This window comes from Equus asinus, chromosome 9 (assembly GCF_041296235.1).
Source record: "Equus asinus isolate D_3611 breed Donkey chromosome 9, EquAss-T2T_v2, whole genome shotgun sequence".
NCBI classification, from domain to species: Eukaryota; Metazoa; Chordata; class Mammalia; order Perissodactyla; family Equidae; genus Equus; species Equus asinus.
In genome coordinates, this window is record NC_091798.1 from 48,904,362 (window position 1) to 48,918,148 (window position 13,787).

The following is a 13,787-nucleotide window of genomic DNA, read 5'->3' on the forward strand; positions in this document are numbered from 1 at the left end:
GACCTAGCACCTCTAGTCAAGCCAGGCTGTGGCAGCATCCCACATAAAATAGCAGAAGTTTGGCACAGATGTTAGCTCAGCAACAATCTTCCTCAAACAAAAAGAGGAAGATTGGCAACAGATGTTAGCTCAGGGCCAATCTTCCTTACACACACACACACACACACAAAAAGAAACCAATTTCTGTATCCACTGTGCTACCTGAAATTGGCCTTTGGCCACTTAATTTAATAGTGCTGTCTCTGTGGTAATAGCACTTCAGAGAGCATTAATGAAATAGATGTTTGATGAGCACATTCATTTTTATTAAGTACCATGTGTCAAGCAGTACATCACTATGCTAGAAAAGGGCTGTGAGTGCACATTTCACTGACAGTTTGCTCTTCTCAGGAATCTAATTATTAGAGTAATAAGTTTTATAAATGTTATTAGAAAAAGTCAGTGAATAAGAACCCATAAACAGATATTCCAATGACAAGTAGAAAATAACTATCCTAACTGACAATATTATAATTATAGATAAAATGCCCAAAATGACCTCATATAGGACTCTCAGGAGATTTACTAGTTAAATTTAAGCACTTACGTTCAGAATTTAAATTCCAAGCAATTCAAGAAGTTAGTCTATACAGTATTGATTAATACGTAATGCACTGCAGAAACAAACCCTAATGTCTTAGTAGATTAATATTAATCTAGGCTTGTTAATAAAGGCTTATTTTTTGACTCTCCCTACTTTGCAGGAACATTTGACAAGGGGATCACTCCCTCCATTTTGAACTATATTTTTCTTCTCTTGAATACCACTCTTTTATTTCTCCTTCGACTTCATTTTCAGGCTCTTTTCCCATGTTCTCATTTCCCAGACCTCTGGACATTTGAGCACACCAGGGCCCAGTCCTCACATGTCTTCTTTAAGACCTGTGGCTTTAAATAGCACCCATAGACCTTTGACTTCCAAATTTATGTCATGCAAGACCTCATTCCTAAATGCCAGACTCATATACAAGTGCCCATTCCACATCTTCACTTGAATATCTAATAGATATCTCACATTTAATATGGTTTTGTGCCCTCCCTAGACATTTTCTCTCTAGTTTTGACATGTAAGCAAATGACAACTGCATTTTAATCACTAAGTACAATAAGTATGAATTTATCCTTTATTCCTCTTTCTCTTCCCCTCCTAGCCATCAGTAAGACATGATGGTCAGAATCCAAACCCTCTCATCCACACTGGTGATACCATCCAAGAGCAAACCACCACTGTCTCTCATCTGACTATATCACTGTCCTTATAAACTGTCCCATTCTTTGATTTTTGTATCCCTGAAGTCCATTCACCACATGGCAATCAGAGTAGTACTTTTAAAACATAATTTAAGAGTATATCACTCCTGTTGAAAATTTTCCAGTACATAGAAACAGACCTGAAGAAAATCCGGATGCTGGAATTAAGAGAAAAGAACTTTAAAGCAGCTATTGTAAGTACATTTAAGACTTCAAAGAATGGTCATAAGAATGAACAGATAGGGAATATCAGCAGAGAAATGAAAATGACAAAAAATAAATGCAAGTTTTAAAACTGAAAACTACAATATTTGGAATGAAATGAAAAATTTACTGGATAGTCTAAACATCAGATTATAGGTTGCAGAAGAAATAATTAGTGAAATTGTAAACAGATTAATAGAAACTATCCAATGTGAAGAACAGAAAGAGATTAAAAAGTATGAAGAGAGCCTTAGTGACTTGTAGCATAGTATCAAGTGGTCTAAGGTGTAATTGTAGTCCAAGAAGGAGAGGCAAGACAGAATAGGGCAGAAAGAGGGGCTGGCCCTGTGGCCGAGTGGTTAAGTCCCTGTGCTCCGCTGCAGGCGGCCCAGTGTTTCGTTGGTTCGAATCCTGGGCGCGGACATGACACTGCTCATCAGACCACGCTGAGGCAGCGTCCCACATGCCACAACTAGAAGAACCCACAACGAAGAATACACAACTATGTACCGGGGGGATTTGGGGAGAAAAAGGAAAAAATAAAATCTTTAAAAAAAAAAAAAAAAAAAAAGAATAGGGCAGAAAGAATATCTGAAGAAATAATTGTCCCAAATAGCACTTCCTGTTAAGTCTTCAGCATGTTAGCATTTACCTCAGAGTCTGCTTCCAGGGAAACCAACCTGTGGCATTTGGTGCCAGGAATGACCCAATAAAGTCAGTATGGATGGGATTTGGGATCTGTGTCATCCACAGTCAGGCTGTGAATGCCTCACCGCTTCTGGAACCTGGAGCACAGATAGCCCCTGGTGACTGGTAAAACTTTCACCAATGGTGCACTGGGATCATTACTAGTGGAAAGGAATGCCTTAGCTCTATCAATCATTTCAAAAATATGGGTAAAATACTAATTATAAAGATAAAGGAATTAGGTGACAATTGAAAGATTGATTGATGCTCTAGAAAAAGATAATGAAAAAATAATTGTCAATTAAAAGCCAAGGGTGAAAGCCAGAAGGCCTTTTTGGTGGCATTGAAAGAGGCTCTCGATTTCTGCAGTGAGAAGACAGAGAATGCTGAGGACTAGGACTAGGCCTTAATATTAAGAGTAGCAGAGCGCCAAAGAAGGTTAAAATCTTAAAGAATGCATATTTTCTATGCCAAGGTTAGGGTCCTGGTTGGGAAATGGGACCATGACACATTACATGGGAGGGGGTTGATGACACCGAAAATCATAGGTCCTCAGACTCCTTAATCACTAGCACTTCCCCCATCTTTTGAAGACAGTGCAGAGGCTTTTCCTCAGCAAGACATGAACTCCTCTAGGATTTTCTTCCCACCTTCCCTCCCAATACGTAAGCCCATGTATGGGCTTAAGTAACAGCACAACCAGGCCATAGATGTACTGGGCCTTATAAGGAACAAAAGGGACTATATCCCAAAGGAATTGCAGTATCTATCAAGTACGTACCAGGGAACTGAGACATTATGCGTGCACTGGGTTATAAGGGTACATTATCAAGGATGTGGACCATAAGTTTATCAGTTAAGAAACACTCTACCAGCATACAGAATTTAAGACGCTGGTAAAGCTTTTGAGAGATGGACCAAACACTGTGCTTCTAGGGCAGCTCCTACAAGCAAATGTGTGGGCCATACATTTACATTATCACTCCAAAGCTATGTTAACTGTCTTTCCATCTGTCATAATATACTCTGAAGAGACATAGACTGGCTGGACATCACGCAGAACATCACACTTGTCTATTATGTTGATAACATCACGCTAATTGGACAAGATGAGCAAAAAGTGACTATTCGTGGAAGCCCTTGGTAAGATCTAAGAGCTCCAGAGGGGAGAGAGAACCTCTAAGAAGTTTTAAGAGCCCACCACATTAGTAAAATTTTAGGGTCCAGTGGCTTAGGGCACTCTAGGACATCCCTTTCATGCTACAGGACAAATCATTGCTTCTTGCACTTGGCACTTCCCACCATGAAGAAGGAAGCACAGTGCCTAGGAGAACACTTTGGATCATAGAGAGCGTATTCCACAACTGAGAATAATGCTATGACTCGTTCTGTGTGACATGAAATGCTGCCAGCTTTGAGTGGGGCCCAGAGTCATAGAAAGGGTTTTGCAGTAGATGCAGGTAGCAGTGTAAGCAGCCCTGCCTCTCAGGCCATACGACCTGACAGATCTTATAGTATTGGAAATATTAGTGGTACAAACAGATACCATTAGATTTATGGCAAACCCTAATACAAGAATCACAATGCGAACACCGTCACTTTTGGAGCAAGACCATAACATCTGCAGCAGAAACTTGTATTGTTCTGATAATACTTCAAGTGACCATGGAGATGAAACAGCCTACTGTGAGCTGATTTGTGTCACATCCACTGAGACTTAAGGTTAAGAAGGCCCAGAAGAAATCCAAAGAAAGTTGGAAGTGGCACATATGGGATCAAGAACAAGCAAGACTGGACAGAACAAATGACCTACATAAGCAACTAGCCTAGACACCCAAGTCATCTACTACTCTTCCACCAGTGCTTCTCCCTCAGGTCATATGGAGGATCCATTATCACCAGTTGATGGGGATAAAAAGCTTGAGTTTAGTTCACAAATTGATTGTCTTAATATGTTGGTGCAAGCCTTGGAAGACAGAAATGAGAGGAAAATCCTCCCAGTGGGCAAAGCTCTGGGCAATGACCTGTCATCTACTTTGCATGGAAAGAGAAGTTGCCAGAGCTGAGCTTAGAAAATACACAGAATCATGGGCAATGGCAAGTAGCTTGGTAAGCTAGTCAGGAACCTGGAGGAGGAAAGATGGAAAATCAGAACAAAGAGATCTGGGATGAAAATGTTCATATGTGAATGAGCTTCATGTGTGACAATTTTCATATTGCACGATGATGCTCACTCCAGAGGATACACTATAGGAGAGACACTATACCACCAGGTAGACGAGCAGACTATATAAAGGACTCCTAATAATCAATAATAAAAAAGACAACCAAATTAAAATGGGGGGAAAGACTTGAACAGATGCTTCACAAAAAGAGACAAACAGATGTCCAACAAGCATGAGAAGGTATTTAAACATCACTAGTTGTTAGGAAAATACAAATTAAATCAACAAAAAAATACTACCTCACACCCATTAACATAGCTAAAATTAATAAGACAATGACAACAATATGCAACTAGAACTTTTATACATTGCAATGGATATGTAAAATGGCACAACCATTTTGGACAAATTGATATGGCAGCTTTTTATGTAGTTAAACATGCACCCGTCCTTTAACCAAAAAATCTCAATCATAAGTATTTATGTCCCCAAAAAGACTTACACCTAAGTATTCATGGCAGCTCTGTTCACAATATCCAAAAACTGGAAATAATCCAAATATCAATGAGATTCGATAAACAGATGGTGACATATTCACACAAAGGAATACTACAGAAATAAAAAAGAATGAATATCTGATGTACGTATCAACATGGATGAGTCTGAAGAAAAAAAAAACCTGTGAAGCCAGACACAAAAGAGTGAATAGTGTGTGATTCCATTCAAATGAATTTCAGAAACAGAGAAAATTAACCTCCAGTGATAGAAATCAGAACAGTGGTTGCCTGCGAGAGAATTCGAATGATTGGAAGGATCACAGAATTTTCTGGGGTGATGTTAATATTCTATATTTCATTTGTATACTTAGGATTTGTGTATTTTACTGTCCGTTAATTTTTACCTTAAATAATTTGAAATAAAAAGTGTAACCCAATGTCTTATTTCTCTGATCCTAATTTCTGCCGCTCACTCTTTGTACTCCAGCCCCGCTGACCCTTTTTCATTCTTTATCCTTTGTACTTGCTATTCTGTCCACCTGAAAACTACTCTTCTCCCAGATAGCCACACTATCTGAGTTTTATGTGAGTCTATATGAGTTTTTGCTCCCTCATTTACTTTAGGTCTGTGTTCAAATATGGACTTCAAATCAAAGAAGCCCACCCTTACTATCTTATGTAAAATAGATCACTTACTGTGATCACAATCTATACCCATTTCCTGCTTCATTTTTCTTCTCTTTCTTAATGGTTATCACCATTTGTATTTATGGTGAGAGCAGAGACTTGTTTCTGTTGTTCTCTGCTGTGTCACAGCCCCTAAAACACTGCCTGGCACACAGTAGGCTCTCTACAAAGATTTGGTGAAGAATTGTTACACTGAACATATCTTCAAGCTCACCATACTAAAAAATCAAAGGTATGTTCAGTCAAAGGCAGTGCTTTTTAGGTGATGCTTTGTCTGCATTGTAAGTTAGTCCTGGGATAGCTATTCTTAGAGAATTACTGTATTTCCACAGCAGGCTCCAAACAAGATTATCTAACTCCCTTTGTGTTTTCTGGAAACTTTATGATAAGGAAAGCAAAATATCATAACAGCTTTTACACCCTTTGTCAGTGTTGCAATCCAATGTACACATCAGGATAGATGCGGAGAGGGCTGACGGCCACTCTGAGTTTATTATAACCAGCGTTTCAATATATACATAGCTTACATCTGTTAAACATACACAGGTGTTCTGGGTGAAGTAATTAGCGAATGCCAAGAATTCTTAGTGATTTCTCAAGGAGCCCTCCCTTGGCCTCTGTTTTGATATTGTCATGTTATTGCTGTGCTCGTATACTTTCTCTGGGAGCATGCAAGGCCTCCTAGGCAACGGCCCCTCCTGCTCCCGATATGGTGTCTCCATCTGTGCCCCCAGGGCGGCTGATGCCTGTCTTAGGTTGCCTCCCCCTGGAGGTCTTACCCATCATTGGCTAACCGGCCTTCTCACCTCCGGGTCACAGTTTGTTGGCAAGCTTTTTCCAGTGATTATTAACCCTTCCTGTGTCAGGAGCGGCTACACCCTTCTCCATGGGAAATTCTGACAATTTTCTGCAATTCTGCAAAGGAATGGAAAGGTGTATTCAAGATGTGACTTTATACATAGATGGAATGGGGTATAGTCAAATGATTTGAAGAGATGCCAGATAAATTTTAGAACCAGAAGAGACCTTAGAGATCATCTAATAGAGACATCTAGAAGAAAATTATTACTAGGCTTTATTATTATTATTTTATAACATCATGGAGGATCTGAAAGTTGATTGTTGGCACATTCAGCTGTGACTGTCATCCGTGGTGTTATTCAAACTCACATTAATATAACATTGAACTGCTTGAATTTTTCATCTATTCATCCAACATCCAATCAACAAATAATATGCACTGAGGATTCTGTGGTAAACAAGATAGACAATGTGCTTATGAAGCTCCTTCTTCTTATGGTCTACAAATAAATGAGATAACCCTAGTTACTGAAAAGGCTAAGAAGAAAATGTCATGAGCATAGTTGGGAGTGGTAGAATGCAGGATATTTTAAATAAATTGTGATCACAATTAGAATTAAATTAAATAATTGTGATCACAAAAGTGTGATCTACTTTCCTAGGAGGAAACTTTTAAGCTGTGATCTGAGAGGTAAGAAAAAGTATTTCAGACAGAGGGAAGAATCAGTACAAAGACTCTTGGAGTGTAACAAGGCTACTATGTTTGAGGAATGATGTGGTTGGAACATGGTGAATTGTATGAGATGAGAGCAGAGATGTGAGCAATGGCTATAATCACGTAAAGAATTCGGTTTTATTCCAAGTGAAATGTTTCAGTTAGGGAAATGACATGAACTGAGTTATGATTTTAAAAACTCGTCTTACTAGTATGTGGAAAGTTGCATGTAGTGGTCAAAAACAGAAGCAGGGAGACCTGCATCATTGGCTGTTACAGTCATCCAGGTAAGAGGTGGTAGCAGATTGCTCTAGAGAGGTGGTTCTCAACCAGGGGTGATTTTGCCCCAGGGCATATTTGGCAATGTCTGGAGACATTCTTGGTTGTCACAGCTGGGAACTTAGATGATACTGGCACCAATAGGCAGAGGCCAGGGATGGTGCTAAACACCCAACAATGTACAGGCTAGCCCCCAACAATGAAAAGTGATTCAGCCCCAAATGTCAGTAGTGCCAAGGTTGAGGAACCATGCTCTAGGCTACTAGTACTGTAAATGGTAATGAGTGGATGAATGTGCTGTTATTTTAGAGGTAAAAGCAAGAGAACTTTCTATAGATTAGATGTGGGAGATTAGAAAAAGGCAGAAATCCAAAATGATTCCTAGTCCTTGTGTTGAGTATCTGGCAATGCCATGGTCCCATTACTGAGATGAGGAAGGCTAAGAGAGGAGTGTGTCAGGGGTTAAAAACAAGAATTCTATTTTGGCCACGTTAAGTTTGAGATGCTTATTAGGTATCAAAAGTAGATGGTGAATAGGTAGTTGCATATATATATATATCTCTGGACCTCATAGGAGCAGAAGCTCATGATTTACATATAAGACATCAGCCCAAAGAAGGTATTTAAACAATGGGAACAGATGAGATCTCCTGGAGGAAGATGATACCTAGAGTAGAAAATAGACCTTTGACAAAGAGTTAAGGTTTAGCAAAGGAGGTAAAGGTAGGGATGAGATTGGTAAGGAATAGATATTAAGCTAGGGAAAAAACCCTGGACCCTTGAATCATGGAAGTTAACAATACCAAAAATTACTACCATTTTGAGCCAAATGAAATTGCCTAAATCGTTTTAGACCTACAAAACCAGAAATTTCATATTGAAGGAAATTTCTAATTGAAAGAAAGAACAACCAACTATGTCAAATACTGCAGAGCGATTAAGTATGATGAGAATAAGTGTAGAGAATTTGGTGACATAAGGCTCTTGGTGACTTTGGCAAAGCCAATTCCAGTGAGACGTAGGGGATAGAAGCCTGGTTTTACTGAGTTCAAAGAGAAAATTGGTAGTGAGAAATGAGTCCATTGGTTCTTCAGATTAAGGGGGACAGGAGTTTAGAAGAATTTCTTTAAAGATAGGAAATGCTAGAAGCATTGGATTATCATTCTACACCAGGGAGAATTAATCAGAAGAAAGGGAGGGATTAATGATGCAGCGGGAGAGGGTAATTGAAAGAGTACAGTTCTTAAAGAGGCCACAGAAGGGGGTTTGGGCTTCTTGTAGGGTCAGAGACACTTGTTCTATCGAGGACGGAAAGCAGAGAATTTGAGTAAATGTACAAGCAGGTTAATACCTTTGGAATAATAAAATGAGGGAGTTGTCTAATTATATTTTCCTTTTTGTTACATATAACTTGGTACACTATTTGTAAATGTCTATTATCCTTATTTGTTGGTATAACTTAGATATGTATGAATACGTTAAAGTCAGTCATAATTTTGGCCTGATCTGGTATTCCTAACTGTCTTTTCTTATTTTTTTTTTCACAGAACATGCTTTCAGAGCCACATTTCTATTTTTTTTCTTTTGAGGAAGATTGGCTCTGAGCTAACATCTGCCACAAATCCTCCTCTTTTTACTGAGGAAGACTGGCCCTGAGCTAACATCCATGACCATCTTCCTCTACTTTATATATGGGGTATCTGCCACAGCACGGCTTGACAAACGGTGCATAGGTCTGCACCCAGGATCTGAACTGGCGAACCCTGGGCCGCCGAAGAGGAATGTGCAAACTTAACCACTGCACCAGCAGGCTGGCCCCCCACATTTCTATTTTAATACATTCACCTTGCCATGACCACCTTTTGAAGATAGAAAGGTGTTTATAATTTATTACATGTTGTATTTCAGAATTTCTGTGTATCTCATCAGGTAGTTCCTGTCCAATGCTGAGTCTGGTTCATTTTTCAATAAAGGGACTCCTGGAGTAGAAAGGAAAAAGCAAAATTATAAACTTTTTCCCAAACCCATAACTCCCATTGTCTCCCAAATTTATCTTAAGATCTGGAAACCATGCAACCTAAGACAGTTCAGTGACATCTCACTAACCATGATTTGTGTGGCTTTAATTTTCTCAAGTTCAGTTATGGCTGGTCTGGAATCCTTAATCCCATTGCTGCTTGTCATCACTGCTTTGCTGCAGGGGAGCGTATCACATTGGCAAATGCAGTTTTGTGATTTGCCATTCTTTGACAAAAGTTGGTAGAGCTTTTCAGGTCAGCACAGCATTTAGCATCCACATCTTCCCTCCTGAAAAGTTGAAGGAAGCATCCTTGCTCCAACCATCCTCCATCTCTCAGGGACTTCTCTTCTGCAAGTAACCCTCTCCTGTTCTACATGAACAATTTCTGCCTCTTTACTGGATCTTTCTTATCAGACAGGATTTGTTTTCAGTGAGAAGACAACAAATTAACTCTTTTCCTCTTCTTCTCTTACAAATATAAACCCATTTCTCTGCTCTCCGTAGAAAAACTTCTTGGAAGAAGTGACTGCACTTCTCTTTCCATTTACTCCTTAACTCACTGCACGATGGCTTCTGCCTTCCTCAGTCCTTGAAAACTGCTCTTGTCAAGGTCACCAGTGATCTTGCCAAATCTCGTGACCATGCCTGTGGCTAGGGACCATGTCTGTGGTCTGAACTTACTAGACTTTTGAGACATTCAGCACATCTGATCACACTCTGATTTTTGAAATATTTTTAGTTTGTAGCTGCCATTACTTTATATTCCCCTGATTTTCCTGATTTTCCTCCTCACTGACTGCTTTCACCAGTCTTTTAAAAAAATTTGTTGTTCTTCCGTTATCTGACTTTTAAATGTCAGCACACATTAAGCCTCTGTCCTGAGTCCTCTTTTATTCTCTCTGCACACCTTCCCTAAATGATATGACCTAGTCCCATAATTTACATGCCACCTATATGTTATAACAACCAAATTTATATCTCCAGAGCTGACTCCTCCCTGAACTTCAGACTGGCAACTTGACTTTTTCACCTGACGTCTCCAGGACTTCTCAAACATTCCATGACCAAAGCAGAACTCTTAATTTTCATCCTATATACGTTTTTCTCCAAAGCCTTCCCTCATTTTTGAAAGTCGCATTATCTTAGAAAGTGGGATCACCTACCAGTGATCAAGCCAGAAACCTGTGAATCCTTCTTAACTTATCCCTCCCACCCCCAACACCATGACATTCATCGAATCAGCAGAGTCCATTGCTTTTCCCAACCAATAATCCTCAAGTCGCCATCATCCTGGTCGAAGCCCATCAGCTCTCACCTGGATTACTGGCAAGTAGTGTTCCTGATTTGACTCTTGCCCCCTAACTATGGTCCACACAGGTGACAGGGTGAACTGTTAAAGACATAAATGAGGACATACTTCTCTGCTTAAAACCCCTCATTAGCTTCCAACTATATTTAAAATGAAATGAAACCCATTTCCTTACGTTGCTCTGCTAGACCTTACAAAGTCTGACCTCTGTTCTACCTCTCTGCTCTCCCCTGTCTTTCTATCCTTAACTCACACGGCTCCAGCCACATTGAATTCTCTGAGAAATTTCGCGCTTCAAAGCTTTGCACTTACTCTGCTTGTAAGGTTGTTTCCCAAGATTTTCCCATGCTGGGCTCTTTCTCAACCTTCAGGTCTATCTAAAGTAGATGACCCTCACTCTTATATTAGTGTCTTAGCATTTCCCATTCAGTATTCATCTTTTCCAGAAGTTTATTGATGAAGTGTACACACTGCATGAAGGCAGAGACAATCTGCCTGTTTCATCAAAGTATTCCCAGCGGCACAGCGCCTGTCAAATAATACAAACTCAATAAATACTTGAACAAATCAATGAATATCTAAATTTAATGAATTTATCTTTCTCCTTATTCTTTTTATTCTCTGGTTGAGCAATTTGGAGTCATTTCCCACCCTCTCCCTGAAGATGTTGTAATATAGTTACATCTAGTGTGCTCCAAGGTCCCTGAACTCCGATTATTGACAATCTGAATTTATTTGCATATATTGTATGAATTGCAAATACTTTTACTTGAAAGAAACAGAATACATGATAAATAGTTTAGATTTTACATGTAATTAGAAGTCCAGAGGAGAGTGGTGGTTGCAGTGGGGTCAACAGCTCAACAATGTCATAGTTTAAGGTTGGCATCTTTCTAATTCCCTCATGCTTCCTCTCATGGTCCTGTGATAGGTGCTGTAGTTCCAAGCATTGCACAACTGTATTCAGTAGTTGCAAGCAAGAGCAGCACAAGGGAGAGAAATTCTCTGCTTCCCTTGCCGTCAGCGAAGAAAAAAACATCTTTTCCAGAAAGCCCTGAGCAAACTTCTTCTGGCATGTCATTGGCCAGAAGTGAGTCACATGCCTACGCTTAGACTTCAAAGTGGGTATTTTGGTACTAAGGATGAAGGAGGGAATGGCTTCTGGGTGGACAACAGAGAATAAGGGCTATAAACTATCACAAGGTTGGCCTAATTCAGCCTTCCATCTTTGGCTTTGCTTAGTGAAGGCAGGAGATGGCAATTGCCCCAGTTTCCACTCCATTACCCTACTCACAATCTTGGGATGTTTTTCCACACGTGAGCATTATGACTGAAGCAGATGCTGAGGCCTTGTGCTTTCTCCACTCAGGTAGTACATTTCTGCCTTTTCTACATGGCCTCTGTGGCCATTTTATATTGTTGATTCTGTCACTTCCATTAAAATTTAAAATCTAGCTATGAAGAAGTTAAGTGATTTCTTATAACCTCCCTTCTGGAGCTAAAACTTGGCAAAAATAAGATTTCTATAATATTGCTTTGATGCCAAAATCTACTTTCATAGGCAAGATTTTTCTCCAATTTAAGTTTATTAAAAAATTGGACCATCTCCTATTACTTTTCTTTTCAGGAACAACCTCTCCAGTCCTAATTTGCTACCCCAAACATTGTGCTGCTGGACTTTCATGCTTCCGAGAGTAAAGAATATAATATTTGGGGCTAAAAACAAACAAAAAACTTAATGGGACTTTTGTGCACAAATTTTTCACTTTTTCTTAGCCTTATAGAAACCAATTGTCTACTTAATTCTCTGTGTTTCTGAATGAATTAATGCTTTGGCCTCATGTCTTTTGGACACTGTTCATTGAATATTTACTGCTCACCAGGCCCAAGACTAAACACCTAACATGTGTTATTTAATTTGATTCATACAATAATCCAATGAGCCAGTGTTGTCTCCCCACCACTGTGCCCCCTCACCCCCATTTACAAAGAAAACTGAGGCCCAGAGAGGTAAAATGTCTTCTTGGGTCATGTGACTTGTAACTGCAGATTCAGGACTCAGTAGGGCATCACTTTATCTGACTCCAAAGGCCCTTACTCACTACAGTAGAGCACGTTCTCCTGCATAGGTTTCTTATCATTCTCTGGGAAGCAGATTTTAGTTCCAGATACTATTCAGGGCCACAGTTGTTAAGGCTTTGATAAATCTATCACATACCCTTCCAGATGATTTTGCTTCCTGGAATAGAAATAGGACATCTTCTTAATTAAGCAAAAGGAAAAGGCTTTGGAGTGCGGCCACTGCCTCCCTCTGAGGATGCACGAGTCCCTCTCCTTTGTAGCATCTGATTAAAATGTCTGCTGGTGGAAGGTGGACTGCCAAATAGCATATTCTTTTCTCTTCCTTCATCAGAATAAGCTTCTCCTTGGAACCCACTTCTGTACTCAAAGAGATACAGATTCCTTCAAAATACACAGTTAATGGTCCTTGAGCTGTCCAGTTCTCAGTATTTCAGAGTGTGAACTTCTGGCCATATTCTTGGCATACTAATAGCAAACACTTTTATAGTGCTTAGTGTGTTACAAGCATGGGCCTAAGTATTTGTATTAGTTTCCTGTGACTGATGTAACAAATTGCAACAAACTGGGTGAATTAAAACAATAGAAGTTTATTCTCTCACGTTCAAGAGGCCAGAAGTCCAAGATTAGTGTCATTGGGGCAAAATTCAGATGTCGGCGGGCTGTGCTCCCTCTGGTGAGTCTAGAGGAGAACTGTTCCTTGCTTTCTCCAGCTTCTGGTGGCTGTTGGCATTCCTCAGTTGTGGTCATATCTCTCCAGTCACTGCCTCCATCTTCATACCACCTTCTATCTGTCTGTGGTCAAATTCCCCTCTGGCTCCTTATATGGACACATACAATTGCATTTAGGGTCCAATGGGATAATCTCCTCATCTCAAGATCCCTAACTTAATCACATCTGTAAAGATCCTTTTTACCATATAGGTAACATTTACACATTCCAGAAATTAGGACCAGACATCTTTGAGAATCATGATTCAGCCTACTCGAGTATTCTACACATGTAACTCACTTAACCACACAGCCATTGAGATAAGTATTGTGATTATCCCCA